The 19,538-nt window shown below is 45.9% G+C and overlaps 1 protein-coding gene across 2 annotated transcripts in view; it reads left to right on the forward strand.

Annotated features, from left to right (window-relative positions):
• The window catches only part of CTDP1 (CTD phosphatase subunit 1), a 103,897-nt gene that overhangs the window by 618 nt on the left and 83,741 nt on the right, over positions 1-19,538 (forward strand). Inside the window, exon 1 of one of the 2 annotated variants that reach the window (XM_050308562.1) lies at positions 7,976-8,114. The exons of the other annotated variant lie outside the window; for it this stretch is intronic. The gene's annotated coding sequence lies outside the window, so the exon portion shown is untranslated. Of the gene's footprint in view, positions 1-7,975; positions 8,115-19,538 lie in introns of those variants that run through there. 2 annotated transcript variants of the gene reach the window in all.

A 19,538-nucleotide genomic window follows, 5' to 3' on the forward strand; every position in this document is an offset into this window, starting at 1 on the left:
GTTTCAAGGTCCCTCCCAAACACTCCATCCTCACACAATTCCACCCATTTTATCCCTCTCCTTTCCTTTCAGTCCCTTCCAACCCAACCATCTCCGTGTTTTCAAGGTCCCTTCCCACCCACCCCATCTCCATACTCTAAGGTCTCCTTCCCACCACACCCATCCACATGGTTTTAAAGTCCCTCCCCAACCCAACCATTCCATGATTTCCAAGGTACCCTTCCCACCCAACCATTCCATGAACCCTACCATTTATCCCCTCCTTTTTCTTTCAGTCCCTTCCCAACCCAATCTGTCTCACGACTTTAAGGTGTCTCCCAACCCAACCATTCCATGATTTTAAGGTGTCTCCCAACCCAACCACTCCATGATTTGTCCCTCTTTTCCTTTAAGACTCTTCCCACCCAACCATCCCATGATTTTAAGCTCCCTTCCCTCCCAACCATTCCATAACTTCAAGGTCCCTCCCAACCCACCCATTCCATGATTTTAAGCTCCCTGCCCACCCACCCATCCCATAATTCCACCATTTATCCCTCCTTTTCTTTCAGTCCCTCCCAACCCAACCATTCCGTGATTTCAAGGTCCTTTCCCTCCCAACCATTCCTTGATTTTACGGTCTCTTCCCACCCAACCATTCCATGGTTTTAAAGTCCCTCCCAACCCAACCATCCCATAATTTTAAGCTCCCTTCCCTCCCAACCATTCCATGATTTTAAGGTCCTTCCCATCCACCCATTCCATAATTTCAAGCTCCCTCCCCACCCGCCCATCCCACCTCCATACCCCTTCCCTTCCTCCCCTCCTCCTCCTCCCCTCCCATCTCTCCGCGCACCCCCCATTCCCGGCGGTGCCCGAATCCCGGGATTTGTGGCCTTCCCAGGCTCAACACGCACGAGGAGGCGGCCGCCTACATCCAGTGCCAGTTCGAGGAGCTGAACCGGCGGCGGGACACGAAGGAGATCTACACGCACTTCACCTGCGCCACCGACACCCGCAACGTGCAGTTCGTGTTCGACGCCGTCACCGACGTCATCATCAAGAACAACCTCAAGGAGTGCGGCCTCTACTGAGGGAGCGCCGGGAACGGCGCCGGGAACGGCACCGGGAATGAACGGCGGCCCCGGAGCGGGAGAGGCGTCGGCACAACCTCCCTGCTTCCCGGGGACCTGCCCCTGGCACCGGGATTTGGGGAGTGGGGGTGGAGCCTCCTGGGATGAGGTGGAGTCTTCTGGAATGGGGGTGGAGCCTCCCGGCATCGCTGGAAATTGAGATCTGCATTTGTTCCACCGGGATTCCAATGGGATTTCAGTGGGATTCCAACAGCATTCCAACCAGATTGCAGCCCAATTCCGGCCAGATTCCAGCCCTTGGATTCCAGCAGGATTCCTGTGGGATTCCAGCCTGATTCCTGTGGGATTCCAGCCTGATTCCTGTGGGATTCCAGCCTGATTCCAGTGGGATTCCAACCTGATGATTCCTGTGGGATTCCAGCCTGATTCCAGTGGTATTCCAGCAGGATTCCAGTGGGATTCCAGCCTGATGATTCCTGTGGGATTCCAACCAGATTCCAGCCCTTGGATTCCAGCTGGGTTCCAGCCCAATTCCGACCAGATTGCTGCCAGATCCCAGCCTGATTCCAGTGGCACTCCAGCCGGATTCCACTAGGATTCCAACCAGATTCCAGCCCAGTTCTGGACAGATTCCACCTAGATTCCAGCCCTTGGATTCCAGCCCAATTCCAGCCTGATTCCAGTGGCATTCCAGTGGCATTCCAGCCAGATTCTGACCAGATTCCAGCCCTTGGATTCCAACTGGATTCCAGCCCAATTCCAACCAGATTGCAGCCAGATTCCAGCCTGATTCCAGTGCAATACCAATAGGATTCCAACCCAATTTCAGCCTCATTCCAGTGGGATACCATCCTGATTCCAGGGGCATTCCAACTAGATTCCAGCCCTTGGATTCCAGATGGATTCTCACCAGATTGCAGCCTGATTCCAGCGGGATTCCAGTGGGATTCCAGCCTGATTCCAGCCCTTGGTTTCCAGCTGGATTCCAGCCCAATTCCAAGCAGATTCCAGCCACAATTCAGTGGCATTCAAACAGTTGTATGGGTTTCCAGCCTGGTTCCAGCCCAATTCCAGCCTCATTCCAGCCTGATCCCAGCCCACCCGGATATGCAGCTCTCTCTTCCTTTTTTCTCCCCCATCCCTCTGTTTTTTTAAGGTTATTTTGGGTGGTTTTGTTCCACGCAGGAAACTTTCCCTTCCCTAAACTTTGTTGCTCTCAGCCTTGTTTTAAAAATAATAATAAAAAAACCAAGAATAATTAAAAAGAAGACCCAAAAAAACACAAAAAAAAAATTAGCACTGGTTTTTTTTCGGTTTTCCGCTTTTGCCGGAGAAGGGGAGGGAAGAAACCATGGGAATTCTCTGAGAAGAGGAAGATTCCGCTAATATACTTTTGAAGTAGAATGAGGTGGAATTCTGGGCACAGAGGATATTCCTTGTGGTGCAACATTCCAGGAATCCCGGTCAGCCCTACAGGTGGGACCTTTCGAGGACTCTTCCTTAGATTCAGGATAATCCCCTTGGGAAGCTCTCAGCACCTCTTCCTCTAGATTCTTTCCAGCTCCTGGAGCTCTGTACCTCCTGAGGTGGGATTCCCAACCCCAGGTGGGATCTGGAGATCCAAGTGGTGAGAGCCGAAGAATGGGTGGAAAGGATGAAACCCCTGGATCAAGCTTCTGGGAAGCAGGGAATGAAGGACACCCGGGTCATGCACATTTCCTTTATTTGTTTTTCTACTGAAGTGAGCTGGAAGTGAAGAGGGGAGGGGGTTGGAAAAATCAGTGCAGGGAGCAGGGAAAAGGAGAATCAGGGATTTACAGGGTCACCTACAGTTATTTACAGTCAGAGAGAGCAGCCTGGCTAAAATAGCAAGTGAAAATGCTTCAGTAATATTTCTCTTTGTCAGCCCCATTCCCAGGGCTGGAATTGGGATTCTCCCTTCCCAATGAGAATTCCACATTTCTCCTGCCAAGGAGCTGGGGTGGATTCAGGAAGGGGCTGGAGGGTTCCCAGGAGCCTGGGGAGGGACTCAACTTCCTCCTCCCCCAGAATTCAGCTTGGATCATTCAGCCCGATCAAGGGCAGGAGACTGGCTGTGGAGGATAGCCTGGGAGGGAGGAGGGAATTCCCATCCCTACCCCGAATTCCTCATTGTTCCCATTCCTGGCTTTGCGATGTTGGTGCCCAAACCTCCCGTGGATCGCTGGGGCGGAGGAGTTTCCTTGAAAAAAACCCCAACAAAAAAATCCACAACAACAACAAAAAAATGTTTTGAGGCAGGAAGTTGGGTTCAGCCCCTTCCTAGTTTGAGGTGAAAGGAGGGAGGCCGGATTTAGAGAGGCGCTCACAGAAAAGTGGGGGGCGTTGCAGTGGAGGGTAGTTCTTCCTGGCTCTGCTCAGCCCAGGACGGAGGGCCAGGAACGGTTCCTGGAGGAAAGGGGGTGGCAGGGTTACAGACACAGCCAGGGCAGGGACACCTTGGCCTTCATCCCTGTGAGGATGAGGATGGGCATCTCCACCCACTGCTACCACATGAGGATGAGGATGGGCCGAATCCACCAGGATGAGCTTCAGAAGCTCTCAGTTTAGCCCTGGGCTCCACGGGTGGGGACAGGGGAGGGAAAGAGGGGACCTGGGAGGTGGGTGGCCTTCTGTCATCACATCAGAATCCTGGCATTCCACAAAACTCCCAGAAGGCGTGCCAGGGGAGGCTCGGAGTGGGACACCGAGGAGAATTTCCTCTGGAAGGTGCCCCCAGGCAGTGGCACTTGGGGCTGCCCAGGGAGTTTGGAGTGCACACCTCGCTGGAGGTTCAGCCAAGGAAGAGCTGGATGTGGCACTCCAGTGCTCCGGGCTCTGAGGGAGAGGAGGATAGGGTGAAGGAGCCTCAGGCTCAGGGTGGACTAGGTGGTCTCAGGGGTCTTTTCCATCCCTAAACCAGTCTGGGATTCACGTGAGGAAGGAGGTGAGGCCCAGCTCTGCTCCTCCTCCTCTCCTCCTTCCCCAGCCCCTTTTTTGGGATGCACCATCCCAGCCCTTCTGGAGAAGCCCTATCCTCACTGCCTCATATACCTGCCTCCTGCTCTCTCACTGGCCCGCACTTTTGCCGGGATGATACCCCCATCCCCGTGCCCACTGGGACGGACCCAGCTCTCCTCCTCCTCCTCCTCCTGCTCCTCCTCCTGCTCCTCTCCCTCTCCTCCTTCCCCAGCCCCCTTTTTGGGATGAGTCACCCCCATCCCAGCCCTTCAGGACGGACCCAGCTCTCCTCCTCTCTCCCTCCTGCTCCTCTATCACTCCTCCTCCTATATAACCCCCCAGCCTTTTGGGATGATCCCCCATCCCAGCCCTTCTCACCCTCATCCTCCACCACCTTTAAGGCGGAGCCTCCTCCCATATCCCCTCTCCCCTCCCCTCCCTTTCCCACCATTCCATATTCCCATTGGTTTTGCACCTTCCCAGGCTCAGAAGAGGCCCGCAGTATGAGTTCTCTTTGATGATCACGTCAAATGACAGCATCGAAGACAGACCCGGCGTTCTAGTTGTCTGTGGCACAGGTCATGTGGCTGTAAATCTCCTTCGTCCTTCCTCATGTTCAGGTCCAGGAACTGGGTCTTGATGTAATTCCCAGCGTCCTCCAGACGTGTTGGGGCCTGGGCAGGGAAGGGGAGGGAAGGAGGAAAGTCCTGAGCCGCTCCCCCGCCGGGGAGGCTTGAAGAAGGGCCCGAGGGAGAAAGAAAGAGGTGAAACTCCGAAAAAAACGCGGATAGATCCGTTTTCAAAGCCTTCCAAAATTCCTCCAGGGCACATCCCTCACTCCACTCCAGCCTCTGGGAATGGCACTCCCAGCTCCGGGAGATGGTTCTGCTCCCACTCATCCTCCTCCTCCTCCCCTTCCTCCAGCCCTTCTCAGGATAATCATTAGTTATCCTAATTTTTAGGATAGAACCGGCTACGTTCAGGATTTGAGCACTGGCACAGTTGCTCAGGAGTCTGTAGAGTCTCCACAGCTCTGAAGACAGTTAAAACCCAGCTGGACACAGTCTGAGCAATCTGCTAGTTGCCCCTGCTTTGGGCCGAGGTTGGGACTAGATGATCTCCAGAGGGTCCGCCTGCCTCAACAATTGTCTCAGTCTGGCCTTGGCTGCCATGAGTACCACTCTTGATGGAGACCACATTTCGCTGGGGATTGGAAGTCTATGAAATTTTTAGTGACAGTACGAAATTTCCTGATGAATTCTGCTTCTTGAGGCTATTTCTTTGCACTCCTGAGGCTCAGACCTCCAGCTGGCTGTCTCTGAGTAAAGAATTATCAATCCCACCACTTGCAAAAAGAAAAAGAAGCCTGGGTGGTGACAAAATTTCATGAGATGCTGAGATGAGAGTTGAGAAGAAATGCTGCAAGTCAGGACTTCCAGTGGACCACAACAGTGGCCTGGTCACTGCTGATGGTGCAAACTTCAGTTTTCACATGCAAAATGAAACAATGTGGACATGTTTCTTCAGTGCTGATGATTTTGTTTCAGATTAGGAAAGAGCAAATAGAGCATCACAACATATTTAGTAGAGAAATACTACCAGTCTCCTCAGTGAGAACTGTGGAGCCTGGAAAGGAAGGAATAGTATGGAAAAAGGGAAGTACTCACCTTTTATGAAGTAGCTTTACTGCCTGCACATTACATCATTAAAAGCATATTAAAAATAATACACACTAGGCAACAATGTGTCATTGTACCTGCATACAAGGAGCTGATAGAAGAGGCATGGCAACTTTCCCAATCTCTGGTTGTTGGTGATAGTGGCTGCCTCACAACCCAATTTCATCATGATGTTCATAGCAATGTCTTGCTGGCCCAATTCCCAAATAGTCCAGACTGTTCTTGTTTTAAGGTATCTCTACTAATGTTAGGAGGAAAACACTCAGGAGAATCTGCCGTTTGGAAATTGCCCATAGACTGTGTGCTGTTAGGCCTCTCCCTGTTAAGGAAAGTTCCCTGTCCAAGCATCTAGGGGCCACTCTGGCAGTCACTCTCACACCACCTGAGCTGGGACCAAGGCCCATTTGTAGCTATACACCCCACATTCACACAGTCAGACCAGGTTTCCTATGCAGTTCGACCCAAGGTTTCCCATTGCAGAGGCTCAGACATCTTGATCCTTAAAATAATTTAATCCTGGTGCAGTAGTAAAATATTAGCTCGAGTTGATGCCTCTCAGGAGGGACCCTGAACAAAGGAACCCTTGGGCTTTTATACCCTCACAGTCCAAGTGTAGGAAAGTCTGTGGGTTGTCAGCTCCGCTGTGTCCCTGAGTGTCCAGTCCCCTGGATGGGCCACAGGTCCCTGGGCCCTTTGTTATGCAAAGGGTTGGCAGGTCATGGCCTCTTGCCCAGGGCTCCGGCTCTCACCACCCAGAGCCCAACCTGCAGCTTGAACTGCAGCTGCACACCAAACTACCAAATTACCAGTGCAGAGGGAGGAGGTGTCCGCTGTGCTCTGCAGTGGTGCGATCTCACCTGGAGTGCTCTGTGCAGCTTGGGGCACCACAATATAAGAAATGTATAAAGCTGTTAAAGAGCAGCCACAGGAAGGCAATGAGGATGGTGAAGGGTCTGGAGGGGAAGCCGTATGAGGAGCAGCTGAGGTCACTTGATTTGTTCAGCCTGGAGGAGACTGAGGGGAGACCTCACTGCAGTCTTCAATATCCTCAGGACAAGAAGCAGAGGGGCAGACAATGACCTCTGGTTACCAGCGTCAGGATCTGAGGGAACAGCCTGAAGCTGAGTCAGGGTAGGTTCATGTTGGTGTGCTGGTTTTAATGGGGGTAGTTAATTTCCTTCATAGTGACTGGTGTGTTTTGGATTTGTGCTGAACACAGGGATGATAATATAGAGAAGGTTTTGTTATTGCTGAACAGCACTTACACAGCCAAGTCCTTTTCTGCTTTCCATACTGCCATGCTGGTGAGGAATTGGGAGTGCATGGGAGGTTGGGAGGAGACAGAGCTGGGACAGGTAACCCAAACGGACCAAAGGGATATTCCACACCATATGACATCATGCTCAGTATATAAAGTAGAGGGAAGAAGAAGGAAGGGGAGTTTTGGAGTGATGGCGTTTGTGCTCCCAAGTAACTGTTACTGCTCTCCTGGGGACGCCTGAACACCTGCCTGCCCAGGGGAGGCAGTGAATTCAATCTTTGGGCTTTCTCGCTTGTGTGTGCAGCTTTTGCTTTCCCTATTAAACTGCCTTTATCCCAAGCCACGATTTTCCTAGCTTTTACCTTTCTGATTCTCTCCCCGATCCTGCTGGTGAGGGGGCGAGCGAGCAGCTCCGTGTCGCTTGGCTGCTGGATGGGGTTAAACCACGACAGCTGGACATTTGGAAAAGGTTCTTCACCCAGAGAGGACGGCTAGCCGCTGGAACAGCGCCGTCGGGCACGCGCTGCGATTTTTCCCGGCATTGTCCAAAGCAGCTCGGGGCCGGGGGCGGGGCCGGGGGCGGGGCCTGGCGCGCGGCCTGCCGGGAGCTGTAGTCCCGCCCCCGCTCCCGCGGCCGCGCCTGTGCCGCTAAGCGCGGCCGGGCGCGCGACGCCGCGCCTGCGCGGAGCAGCCGTGACCCGCAGCTCTCGGCGCCACCGGAGATTCCAGGGCGCCCCGGACCCGCGGCAGCGGCGGCGCTCAGGCCGGGCGGAGCGGACCGCGCCGGCACCCCTGACCCGCCCGGTGCCATGGAGGAGCGGGAGGAGCGCGGCGGCGGGCCCGGCGCTGAGGGCGCTGCGGCGGTAGCGGAGATCCGCGCTCCGGGCCCGCGGCCGCTGCGGCTGCTGGAGTGGAAGGTGTCGGTGGGCGCGGCGGTGCAGATCGGGTCGGTGCTGGCGCTGTGCGCGCCGCTGCCGCCGCCCGCCCCGCCGCCACCGCCCGCCGCCGGCAGCGGGCCCCCGGGCGGGCACAGCGCGGCGGCGCCGAGCGCAGGCTGCGGGCGGAGCGGCCCGGCGTGGTGCGGGAGCTCTGTGCGCGGCCCGGGCAGGTCATCGCGCCAGGGTGAGTGCGGGGCTCGGGCTGGGGCGGCGCTCGCCGCGTTCGCGCCTCTGCTGAGGGGGCCGGGCCGGGCCCCGCTCACAAAGGCCCTTCCTGAGGAGCTCTGCGCAGGGAGGCAGCCGTGCGAGGAGGAGGAGGAGGAGGAAGCGGCCGAGGAGGTGGGAGGGATCGTGCGGCCGTCCCGCGTTTCGGAGCGGAGCGCTTCGCTGTGGTCTCTGCCGCAGCGAGCTGCGCATCTCTCCGCCTGTGTCGGGGGAAATCACAGAGCAGGTCGAGTTGGAAGGCACCACGGAGGGTCATCTGGTCCAACTTCCCTGCTCCAACAGGGTCATCCCAGAGCGCACGGCACAGGATTGTGTCCAGACGGTTCTTGAGTATTTCCAGTGAGGGAGACTCCACACCCTCTCTGGGCAACTTGTTTTAGTGCTCGGTCACCCGCACAGTAAATAAATTCTTTCTCATATTCGGGTGGAACTTCCTGTGCATCAGTTTCTGCCTGTTGCGTCTTGACCTAAAATACGGGGGTTTTTTGTTTATTTGTTTGTTTTGGTTTTGTTTGTTTGTTTTTTAGTTTGGCAGTTCATTCGTAGGTTGGTGCAAAAGTTCGACAGCGAATATGTTATTTCCTGCTCGATAGCAGGAATTTTAATAGTGGTGTGGCAAGACGAAGTACCATCCATCTAATACTAGCAGCCTAAATGCGTTGAATACTGTAGATGTTTTAATGTATAAGGCTTCATAAATGTAAACGAGGTGGTGTAATTTGAACTCTCAGAAGGGCAAGGGATTAAATGAGACTTTTTTTCCATAGTTCAGCAGTGGGTTTGTGTTGATAAGACGGGATGTTGTTTGACTTTTAAATTCTTAATTGCCTAATCGATAGTACCCTGTACTTAAAGCAGATTTTTTTTTTTGCCTCAGCAGGAAACTAGTGAAACACTCCACTTCCTCTTTTTATGACAGCAAACTGTGGTTTTTTTTGATTGCAGTTCTCTTGATTTTTGGGTGGGTACAGCTAGGCCTAAACTTTCTTTATTGAAAATCACTAGTATGTGCAAAACACCTGTTTTGCATATGGGGGTATCCTCCAAGGTTAGGAAATAAACAGTCTGATTCATTTTTTTATCAGTCAATAATGGAACGTGCTACAGGTGAGATACAAGCTGTGCTTTTCTTGCTACAGAGATCTCTCTTTCTGAGATAAGACTGTGGCTTTCCTTTTGTGCCACATCAGTGTTCTGCTAGTGCATTTGGTGCAATGTGGACCATCTTTAATAACCTGATTTAGAACAAAGGTACTATGTCAGACTAAAAAACATCTGAAGAACACAAACTCAAATTTCAAAACACCATGTACATGGTGAAATTCATCTTGATAGTGCTGAGTAGAAGGGAAGATAACTTTATTTTGTCTTTTTGTTGTATTAGCTGAGCATTTGGGAGGAAAAACAAAATATAAAAAGATTCTGAATGGTAAATATAATCAGCTTAAAGTAGTTTGCGTCTGATGTAGCTGCATTTTAGGTTTAGCTTTTCTCAACTCGAAGCTTCAGGACTTGAATGCACCAATTTTTATACAGTGATCTTATTGGATTTGTCTAGTCTTGAGTCACTTGATTGTAATTAGCAAGTCCTTGCTTTGAGACAATTAGAAAATAAATTGTGTTCTTTATTACTGTTGTTCTTGGCTTCTAAAACATTTTTATTGTACACCACTAAAAGTTAGAATTTGATATCGAACATTGCTAGGCATTACCTGTCGAATTCCGACTTTTCAGTGTACATTCTCTGTTGCATGAGTAGTAGCATTTACCGTGTGAGTGCAGATGTAAAGCTCAAGTGAAGAGATAGAATAAGCATGACCTAAGGGTAGTAGAACTGGTCAGCAATTGAAGACTTAACGGCATTTCTTTGGTCCCTTAAAAGTGTTTTGTTTTTTGGTTTGTTTATTTTTGGAGAGCATTTAATCTCTTGCCTGTGGCTTCCCGATTTGTGGAATATAAATAACATTTCATTACTTATCAGCAGTACTTCAATGTGTTCATGTGGATCCTTAAAATACAGGTGTGATTTAAGTACGTAACATAGCTGTGTCCAGAAAATACCAAGCTTTTTAATCCAAAATATTCACGATGGTAGGTGCTGTGCTGCCTTCAGAAAAGCGAACTCTGTCAGTTTAGCCCCACGTTCTCTATAACCCAAAAATATTTGCAAATATTTGTCCAAAGCTGAAATACTGTAGGAAACCATGTTTCTATTTCATGTATTTTTCCTTTCCATCAGAAAGTGAAAACATAAGTTCATCAAATCTCCTTATTTGAGGGAACACAGTGTGAGTGGTCTGAGGTTTCTTCTATGTCAGTTTGGTCATCATTATTTCTGAAAACAATGGTATCTTTTAGCACAAGTCTCTTCCTATTAAGATTACACATTTCCAAGTTTTGGTTATTTTTATTTTGTATCAGGCATGAGATGAAATCTGTTGCTATGTGGAAGTAGTTTTGCACATGTATAGCACTTGATTTTCCTGTAGTTTTGTTACCCACTTTTTAGCATTAGCAGGGGTGCAAACTGTCCACAGAGGAGAGGATGGAGAGGATGCCTGCCCAAGGCAGGCAGGAGGTGGCTTTTGCTTCTTTTAGCAGAGGTAGGCTTGCATCACATGTTAAACTGGGACTTGAGAGAGGAACGTGTTTGACCTGTTAGGACAGATAGCAGAGATGACAATAAGCAGTTAACTAAAGGTCTTTGATGTTAATGAAGCATAATTTCTATGAGTGGCAGGAGCAGCAAATGTCAAAAATGCTGCACTGCTCTGTGTATTATTAGTGCCAGTTGCCCATCAGTGTTAATCATTCTGCAGCTGCTACAGGTGTGTCTGGATTTTGGGTTGGGCCACCGTTAATGTTTTAGGTGAATATTTATATATATAAGCTTTTCTAATACAAAATGATGGTCTGCTTTTGGGCCCTGCTGATGGAATAAGACTATCACAAGTCTCTAGTTTGGTTCATGTTAGTAGAGTATTACAGAATATTTATTACCTGTACATTTTACCTGGATATCTTTGTGTCTTATCACATAGCTTTAATGAAAACTTGTATTCTTCTACAAAGCATATTAGTGTTGTAATAGAAATCTTGTTTAAACCTATTTGGATTGTAGTGAATCAAAACTTGTATATTCTCCTTTTGGAGAAGATAACAGGAAAAAGGTGGGAATTTGTTCTCTAAAACTGTATATTTTTGTGGTCTTACTCAGTGTTTTTTGGTGTCAGAAACTTGATTATATATCTTAAGAAAATATTTCTTCCTTTGGTTGCCTAATATCGCACCCTCAGGGCTTAGTTTACCACCCCAGATGAGGACACTTAATCCCAGACCCCAGTACCTTACGTCTTACAGTCTTCTAAGGGGAATAAAATACTAATGAATTGCACTTTATTTTCAAGTGATGACACTTGTAACAAACTACAGGAAAAACAACTTGTTTTGGTTAAACACAAACATTTTCATAATATCTTGACAAATATTTAATGAGCTTATAAGAGTCTTGAAAAAACCTTATTACTAAACACCTAGGACTGTTGAATAATACTTAACAATCCCAACTCCCTCTATCTCTTGCTTAATTCCTTTGTATGCTTAGAGTGATCCCATTATTATTTAGTAAGTTTTGGTATTCATCTTTCTGACCTGTTTAGTGTCTCTCTTTTTTATATTTTTCCCCTTTCCTTCCCACTATATACTGTGATAGTAAGAAAGCCTACTTTTTAATGCTTCTCTCTGGTGTTTAATTGAATTGGATATTGAAAAAAATGCAAGCTCTAACTTAGTGGGGTTTGTCTTTTATTACTTTCTCTTTCTCCTGTTCTAGTTCTCTTGTACCCAACAAATTAGGAGCTCATTGCACTGAACAGTAGGGGACAAAGTTACTTTTCTTTACAAGACCATGTTTTCATAAAACTGGTAGGAACTTATTTATCTAAGAGGATAAGCTGCTCAGTCAGGTTTGGTTGGAAACAGGCGTCAGGCTTGGAAGTTACCAGTAGTGTGGTTGTAGCAGCCTTGTGCCTGCACTGTTTCTTGGTGTGGCTTCCTTAGACCATGGTTTCCTAGTTTCTTCGGGCTAATACAAGAGTTGACTGGAAGGGATGCTCAAACTTCTGTGTGCCATCAGCTTGCATTAAGTAGGGTGTTGGAAATCATGTAGCTAAAGATATCTTGGTCTGTTCCATCCTTCCCACCCATACTCCTGTGAAATCGTCCATGGCAATCAATTCCCACATTTTGTTCAGTTCCTGCAACAGGAGTGTGGTGTTGGGAAAGGGAAGGTAATTTATCCTTTCAACAGTAGCCTGTATATAGGTCAGATCAAAGTGGTTGTGTAAATGCCAGTAGAGTCATTAGGGGAATAAATTACATGTTGGCACTGGGAAATAACATTATTGAGGTTGTACATGTCCAATATGACATTTTTTATGATAGTCTGTAGTAATATTTGTTCAAACTAAGAGCAAAGGTTTTGTGGTTTTCAGTGCAATGGGAAGGGAGTTTTTCTTTACTCCTGTGATGGGACTGAAATTATTTAGATTTAGGCTAACAGGGCTGGTGCTGGGTGATTTATGCAAAATATATCATCCATCATAAACATTTTCATCCAGAAGGACATTTTTTACTTTGTGCATTATTGTGTGAAAGGTGATAGTATACCATATATATTACTCTTAAAAACACATCTATTTTTCTGAGTATGTCCTTTTTTTAAGGAAAGAATTGGGATATCACGAGGCCACTATTACACTAGTAAGACAAAAGCAAAACAATACTAAAATTGTTTTTCTACAAGTGTTTTGAGGAAAAACTGGAGATTAAGGCAGTGATTTAGACATTTAGAGTAGAACCTTTTGCATTGTTTGCTTGCTAGTTTAAAAATCACATCTAAGATTTTGCACTGTTCCACTGGTGTGACAGGCAAAGGATCTCAGTCCAAGCTTAGTGGAGTGAACTATGAATTCCCATTCAAGGGAAGGAGGGGTGGCAGGTGATTCTAACCAGGGAAGGCATTGCTTGACAGGAAGGGAACTTGATTAATTTTACAGCTGTTTCTTATACTTACCCTTTATAAGCTGAGCAGCCTTCTAAAATGTTGTGCTCTGCTTTCAGAGTATGTGTTTGGATTCTGGGCTCACACGATGCTGTTGATGTCACGTGTCTGTTGCCAAATGTGGAGCTGCTGCTTCCTTGGTTTGAATGCTTGCTGTGTAACTTATTATAGTCTTGTTCATAATTGCTTTTAAAGGTGTTAAGAGCTGTTAAATTTTCCTGTGTAAGTAGATTCATTTGGCTTAACAGCAAGTCCCAGAGGAAAACATGCAGAATGTAGTGTTGAGATAAAAGCTTGCCACAATATCCAAAAAGGGAAAGGTGGGGAGGAAACTGTCAAGACTTGAGGATTCTGTATCCTGCAGTAAGTCTCTTTCTGTTTTATTTGTTGTTTGGAAGTAACACACAAAGGACTGTGATTTTTTTTTTTTGAGTGTTTGATTTTTAGTGGGGCATCTGATGAAATGGTTGGAGAAGATGTTCTCTGTTAATAGATGTAGCTTTCTAAGGCAGAGGGGGGAGATCACAGGATCCTTACAGATTTCTTAGGCACAGAGAGGAGTAAAACCCACGTTTATAGCTTTGCTACCAGCTGTGTGTGTGAAGCAGTTTCTTTCTCAGTCACCTTTCTCTGCTCTGGTGCCCATGCTGTTTTGCTGTTCCTGCACACTGTTTTTCTAGATGTGGACCTAAAGGTGCAGGAGGCAAACCAGCTTTGTTCAGGTAATTACAGGTGATTCACTCGGGGTAGGAGGAAGGCAGTAGTAAGTTGGTCTGAGATAAGGGGAAATTATGTGCCTTTACCTGAAGGAGAGATGTGTACCTGGGGCGGGGGAAAAAAGGTGTTAAGAGGTGGGATTAGTCTGCTAGGCTGTCACCTGGATTTGCAGCAGTTCATCTGTGAGTAACATTCTTTAGTAACTGTTGTAAAAGTAGAAGTGTGGTTTGAGAAAACTGCAGGTGTAGGTTGATTATTGTGCTCTCAATTACAAGAGTATACAGCTACCACTCTTCAACTTTTTGAACAAATGCCACTTCGGTTGGCAGGTTGCATCCCATATGTATGTATGTGCTACGTGTAGATTTGGGTGACTTTTGTCATACTGTCAGATGGATGTTCCTCAACTCCAAAGCAGAGTTTTGTGGCAAGTACTTGGGAACTGCTGTCTGACTACAAACGCTGCTGTGGTCAGAGGGAGGTGGCAGTAGAAATGCAAATGCATAAAGCAGTAATGTCAATAGTTGACAATAATAAGAGAGGGAGTGGACTGCAGACTGTTTATTGCTTTAGTGAATTACTGAGATATGACAGCATATTTTCAGCTGTTATTTTAAGAAGTACTGCTAAAGAAACAATTCCTGTAGAATTAAGAGCTTGCATCATTTATTCTATATGAACTTCATTGTTTTGAGGGGGTTTTATGTAAAAGTATAGAAAACTATATTCTTACCCTCACCTTTTTAAGATTCTCCCAAAAATAATACTTCTGGTTTAAAATGTTCTAAATAAAATAAAAAAAAATATAAATCATATTTGAAAGATTTACTAGATTTTATGTAATGAGCACTACAAACCCATTTGCCTTTTTGTACTCTTTTATTGTTAACTTTTTAACAGTAGCTTTTTGAAACATGTGGGAAGCTGTCCACAGATGTGTGCATGGAAGGTGAGAGAAGGTTACCTCCTTGCTTGTAGTGCAAACTCTTCTCTAGAAATAAATGGAAATACTTTGCAAATGGAAATAGACTTACTTAAAGCTTAAGATGTTTTTGGATTATAAATAAAATCCAAAAACTCTGGGCCTAAGTTTCTCTTGGCATTCATGACCTAAGTCTAGGTTTGAACAGATATCTTGCCTGAAAACTAGAAGAAAAAATTTCACAACACTTTAACTCATGATTGTGAATAGTTTGTGTTTAACGGAGTGGGGGCGAAGCTCAAGACCCATGATTTCCACCTTAGCTTTGGAGAACTGAGATGATGCGTTGAAGTGTTAATTTTCTGTGAGCTATTGCTCACAGCAGTTTTTCTATGGTTGTCTTTACCCTCATGTCTGCATCATTCTAGGATAAGGCATGGGTGTTTGTCTTGGGGTTTTTTTATTACGTTTATCAAAAGGACTGGCTTGTTTGGGTGAGTCTTTTGGGGCTCATGCATATTTGAAATACAGTCTTCTCTACTTGTCCTTGAGTGTAAGTCAAGTGGCTTCTGTACCAAACTACTGTGTTTCTTCCAACATCTTAAAGAGGCTGTATGAAGAAGTGCTATGTGTCCCTGTGATCCTTGGTATTTTTAATCAACTATTCAAGGACTCTCTGCTTCCTTACAGATATTAATGAGGGTTAAATAAATATAAATTCAGTGGTTAAATACTCTTAAATCGCATATCAAGGTGATTAAGGCTTTGAAAAATCCTTGCTACAAAACCAGAGTTGTGTGTGTTACAGAGCCTGTGGTTTCATGTAGATTGGTCTCGAGGGCTCTTAGTAGTGGTTCTAAATGCTGCAGCCACACACCACGAAGATATTGTTCCAGTGTAAGCTAACAAAAGTCAGTGTTTCAGAAATTTGAGTACATTAAACTGTAGAAGCAGGCTTTAAGTTGAATCTAACTTCATCTGACAGCTAAAAGGTTGTGTAGTCTTATTTGTTCTAGATCAGTTGGTTCATTCGATAAGGGTTGGTATTAATAATCATTGATCTGAAGATGTGTTCGGTTGACAGTTTGCTGTTAACACCCCCTTGAGCATGCTGTAGAACCAGGGCAGGGACTTTTGTTCACTTGCACACCAGCAGTTTTCGTTTTGCTGCATTAGTATAGTTTTGCATTTTCAAGTGCTAATTGTGAGGGTACGTGGCATCAGATTGAGGACAGCAGCTTTAAGTGATCACAGTGACAACGTGGGTTATGCTTCTCTTGTGTTATTTGATGTCTGTCCTTATCCCAAACTGATCTGAGGAAACCCAGCAGTCTCCTATCTGCTGACAGACTCACTAGAGATGCAGGTGAATGCAGAGCAGTAGCATCATCTTGTAACTTTTGCACTGTATTTTTGCGTTACATTTTCTGTACTAGTGCATGGTTCCTTGAAACAAACTTTAGGTATAACTTATGTCTCCATGACTTGGAGATGTTCAAGCTAGTCTCAAATAGGTAGGCAAAATAAATGCTTACCAAGAAACCTAGTTACTGTGAGGAAAAAGTGTGAGTTGTTGAAACAGCGTGTGTCTTTCCTCAGTCTTAGCCCTGTTTATAAAACATCTGCAGCATTGATCAGTCACCATTGCTGGACTGCTTTTATCTGCTGCTTTGACTCTAAACCCACCAGAAAACTTGGGTAGGCCTGTTGAGTTGTTTATCTTCCAAGGTAGGGAAGTGCTAAAGGAGGGGATGGGCTTTCCTCTGAAACCTGAGAGCAGGGAGGAAAAAAAGTTTACCTTTCTTTGGCAACATGCTATTGGAGTAGTTGCCTCTGCTAGTGAAGCCAAGCTTGTAATAAAGGAGGTGGCTAAAGTACAGTCAAGTCAGACTAGTTCTGAGTAACAGAGATAACCTCTGTTCCTGTGTTATCCTGGGTTCCCTTAAGGTACAGCTCTTTGTAGGTGACTGCAGTAAAGCTGTCTCATGGCCACTGTATTCCTGTGCTGCAGCTGGCCAGGCCCTCCTGATGCGTGTAGTTGCTGTCTTCCATGGTAGGCTATCTCAAGAAGTTCTTGCTCCTGTTCTCCTTTAAGTCCTGCACCTGCTGCTGTGGTTCTTCATTGCTGGAAGTGTTAGATCATGCTAGAAGAAAACCCCACCAAATCAAACAAACAAAAAGATTAAAAAGTAACTAAACCTCGGGGGGATTGCTTTTTGTTTGCAGTGTGTTCACTTCAGTGATCAGGTAAACTGGTTGCTACAACTGGAGATACATAGATACCAGAACTCTGTGCTGGGTTTCCCAGCATAATTAACTTAGCAGGAACCAGAGCCGTGGTTACGCTTGATACAAAGCTCTTCATTTGGAGTCAACACTAATGACCATGCCCTAAAATCAGGAAGGGCATTGACTTCCTCTGTTAATAAAAGCAAAATGCTCATATTGGATATCACGAAAGCTTTCCCTTTTCTTCTTTCCCATGGTGCTGATTTAAAGCCAATATTGTTACAAGACTTGGTTTAGAAATGGAGTAAGTGTGGAAGTATTGGGAGAACAGTGACGCGCTTATGATCATCTCCATCCTGAGGCTGTTAGTAAATGCCTGTCCCTATTCATGAGACTGTGGACAAAAAAAAGTAAAATTTTTCTATAATGGCACACCTAGTTGTTTAAAAGCACATCTGGAAGGAATGTGAATAAGATCCCATAGTGAGTTTCCTTATTTACTAGTTCAAGTTTCACTTAAATCGCACTGTATTCTGTTACTTAAACCAAAGAAACCATGTGGGCAGTGTGTGGTCCTGTTGCAGTCCTTTGGCTATCAGGCTGGGTATTGGAGTGATGTACCACCTCCACAGCCATCCCCAAAACATGTGCCTGTCACAACCCAATGGCTCTTACCCAGTTGATTCCCCCAACTTACCTGCACAGTTGTGACAGTTTGTAAAACTGGAAAAAGATTTTGCATCATTTGCGTCAGTTTTCCTTGGAATGTTTTTGTTGAAGTAGGGGATGAGCTCTGCTTATCACCAAGTGGGTACTGATTGAGTTTGGGGAAGAAGAGGAAAGATGCTTTTAATGCTGCCAGCAGTAGAATGGATTGGAATTCTTCAGATTTGAAGTGCAGGGCAAGCAGGGAATCTGTTTCCTCTTTACAGAAGTGGTGGAGGGAAAGGCTCTATTCTTTTAATTGGGTTTCACTTATGACCCAGAGAAGAGAACAAGCAGAAACCTGAACCTGTGTCTGGTATATGCAGCCATTTAAAAATGGCTTTGATTCAGCTTACTCTTGTCTGATAATTGTCTTACATCTTGGCCATTATGTGTTGAAAATCCCTCACTTCAGCAGTAAAGCAGAGCTTTGAGGTCTGAAATTCACAGGTCATCCTACTGGAGTTATGTGTTTGTTGCTTTTTTAGTTATTAAAGCATATGTGCTAAAATTTAAGTGTGCTTAAGCCTTCACGGAGTTCAGGCTTGCTTTCTGCAGCCCTGAGTAGCGTTGAGCTTTCTCCCTGGCAGAAGTTTGCCTAAGATCCTGACAATTGTACTTAAAACTTGAACACTTGATTATATGCTCAGAAGTTCATTGGTGCTCTGGAGTTCTTCCTCTGGCCTTTGGGTTAAACATCAGCACAGAGAACAGTATGACAGAGGGCTTGGTGCCTTTTATCTCCAGCACATTTAAATGTGGCAGGTGTTCTGGTCATATTTAGATATTGAGGGGCAAAACTGATCTTTAGTGGTGATGTTTGGTATGAGATGAAGTATAGAGGTATTGTTTAGGAACAGTATCAATTAATAACTTAGAACTCTTTCTTTTAAGAATCTCTGCTCTTGCATGTCCTAATTTGAATCATACCTGAGCCCAGGAGTATGCCAGCTGCTCCTGTTGTATACTTGGAGTGTGAGGTTACCTTGGATGCAAAGTAGAGAATGCCTAGAGATATTGTGGCTTGAAAACCGTTTAATTTGAGGTAAATACTCAGTCACTGTAATCTCATATACATGTTTCTGTAGCTCATATCATGGGGGATTTTTTGGCTTTTTAGGTGTCTGTAATTTCAGATTCGTATGCTGAACACAGGTGGAAGATGAGCAGTTCTGACATAGTCATTATTGTGAGTTGGTAGCCTAAAAAGGAGCTTAGCAGTGAATCAAGGTTAAAAGACAAGACAAACATATTGTCAAAGGGAGCGGGGAAAAGAGTCAAATGAAGTAATGCAAATGCAGGGGGATGAGAGGAGAACTACGTAATTAAACAGTGAATTGTCAACAGTGAAGGGCCACAAAAATACATTTACTTGTGCAGTTCTTTTAAAAAATCAAGACTGAGCAATTATTATTTGTTTTCTGTGAACTCTGTACCATGTTTAAAAAACATATAAACTGTTCCCACAGGAAGAGGAGGTGTAATTTCCAAGCGGATAATGCCTACCACTGAGAAGGGCATAGGTCTGCACTTTTGTAAATGGCAGTAGGGGTAGTATGATGGCTTGTGAAGACTTCTCATGAAGTAAACCTGACCTGAATCTAGTTTTTGCTCTCAAAGAACTAAAAATCCTCAGTGTGGGCATGAACTGCAGTTTTGTTAGTAGAGTCATCAGTCTTTTGGTCACTGAGAAACAAGTGACACACTGGAAATAAGCAGTTGGAGGTGTCATTCAGAAAGTGGATTTC

Source organism: Myiozetetes cayanensis, unplaced genomic scaffold (assembly GCF_022539395.1).
Source record: "Myiozetetes cayanensis isolate MyiCay16 unplaced genomic scaffold, myiCay2020 scf1, whole genome shotgun sequence".
In the NCBI taxonomy this organism is placed as follows: domain Eukaryota; kingdom Metazoa; phylum Chordata; class Aves; order Passeriformes; family Tyrannidae; genus Myiozetetes; species Myiozetetes cayanensis.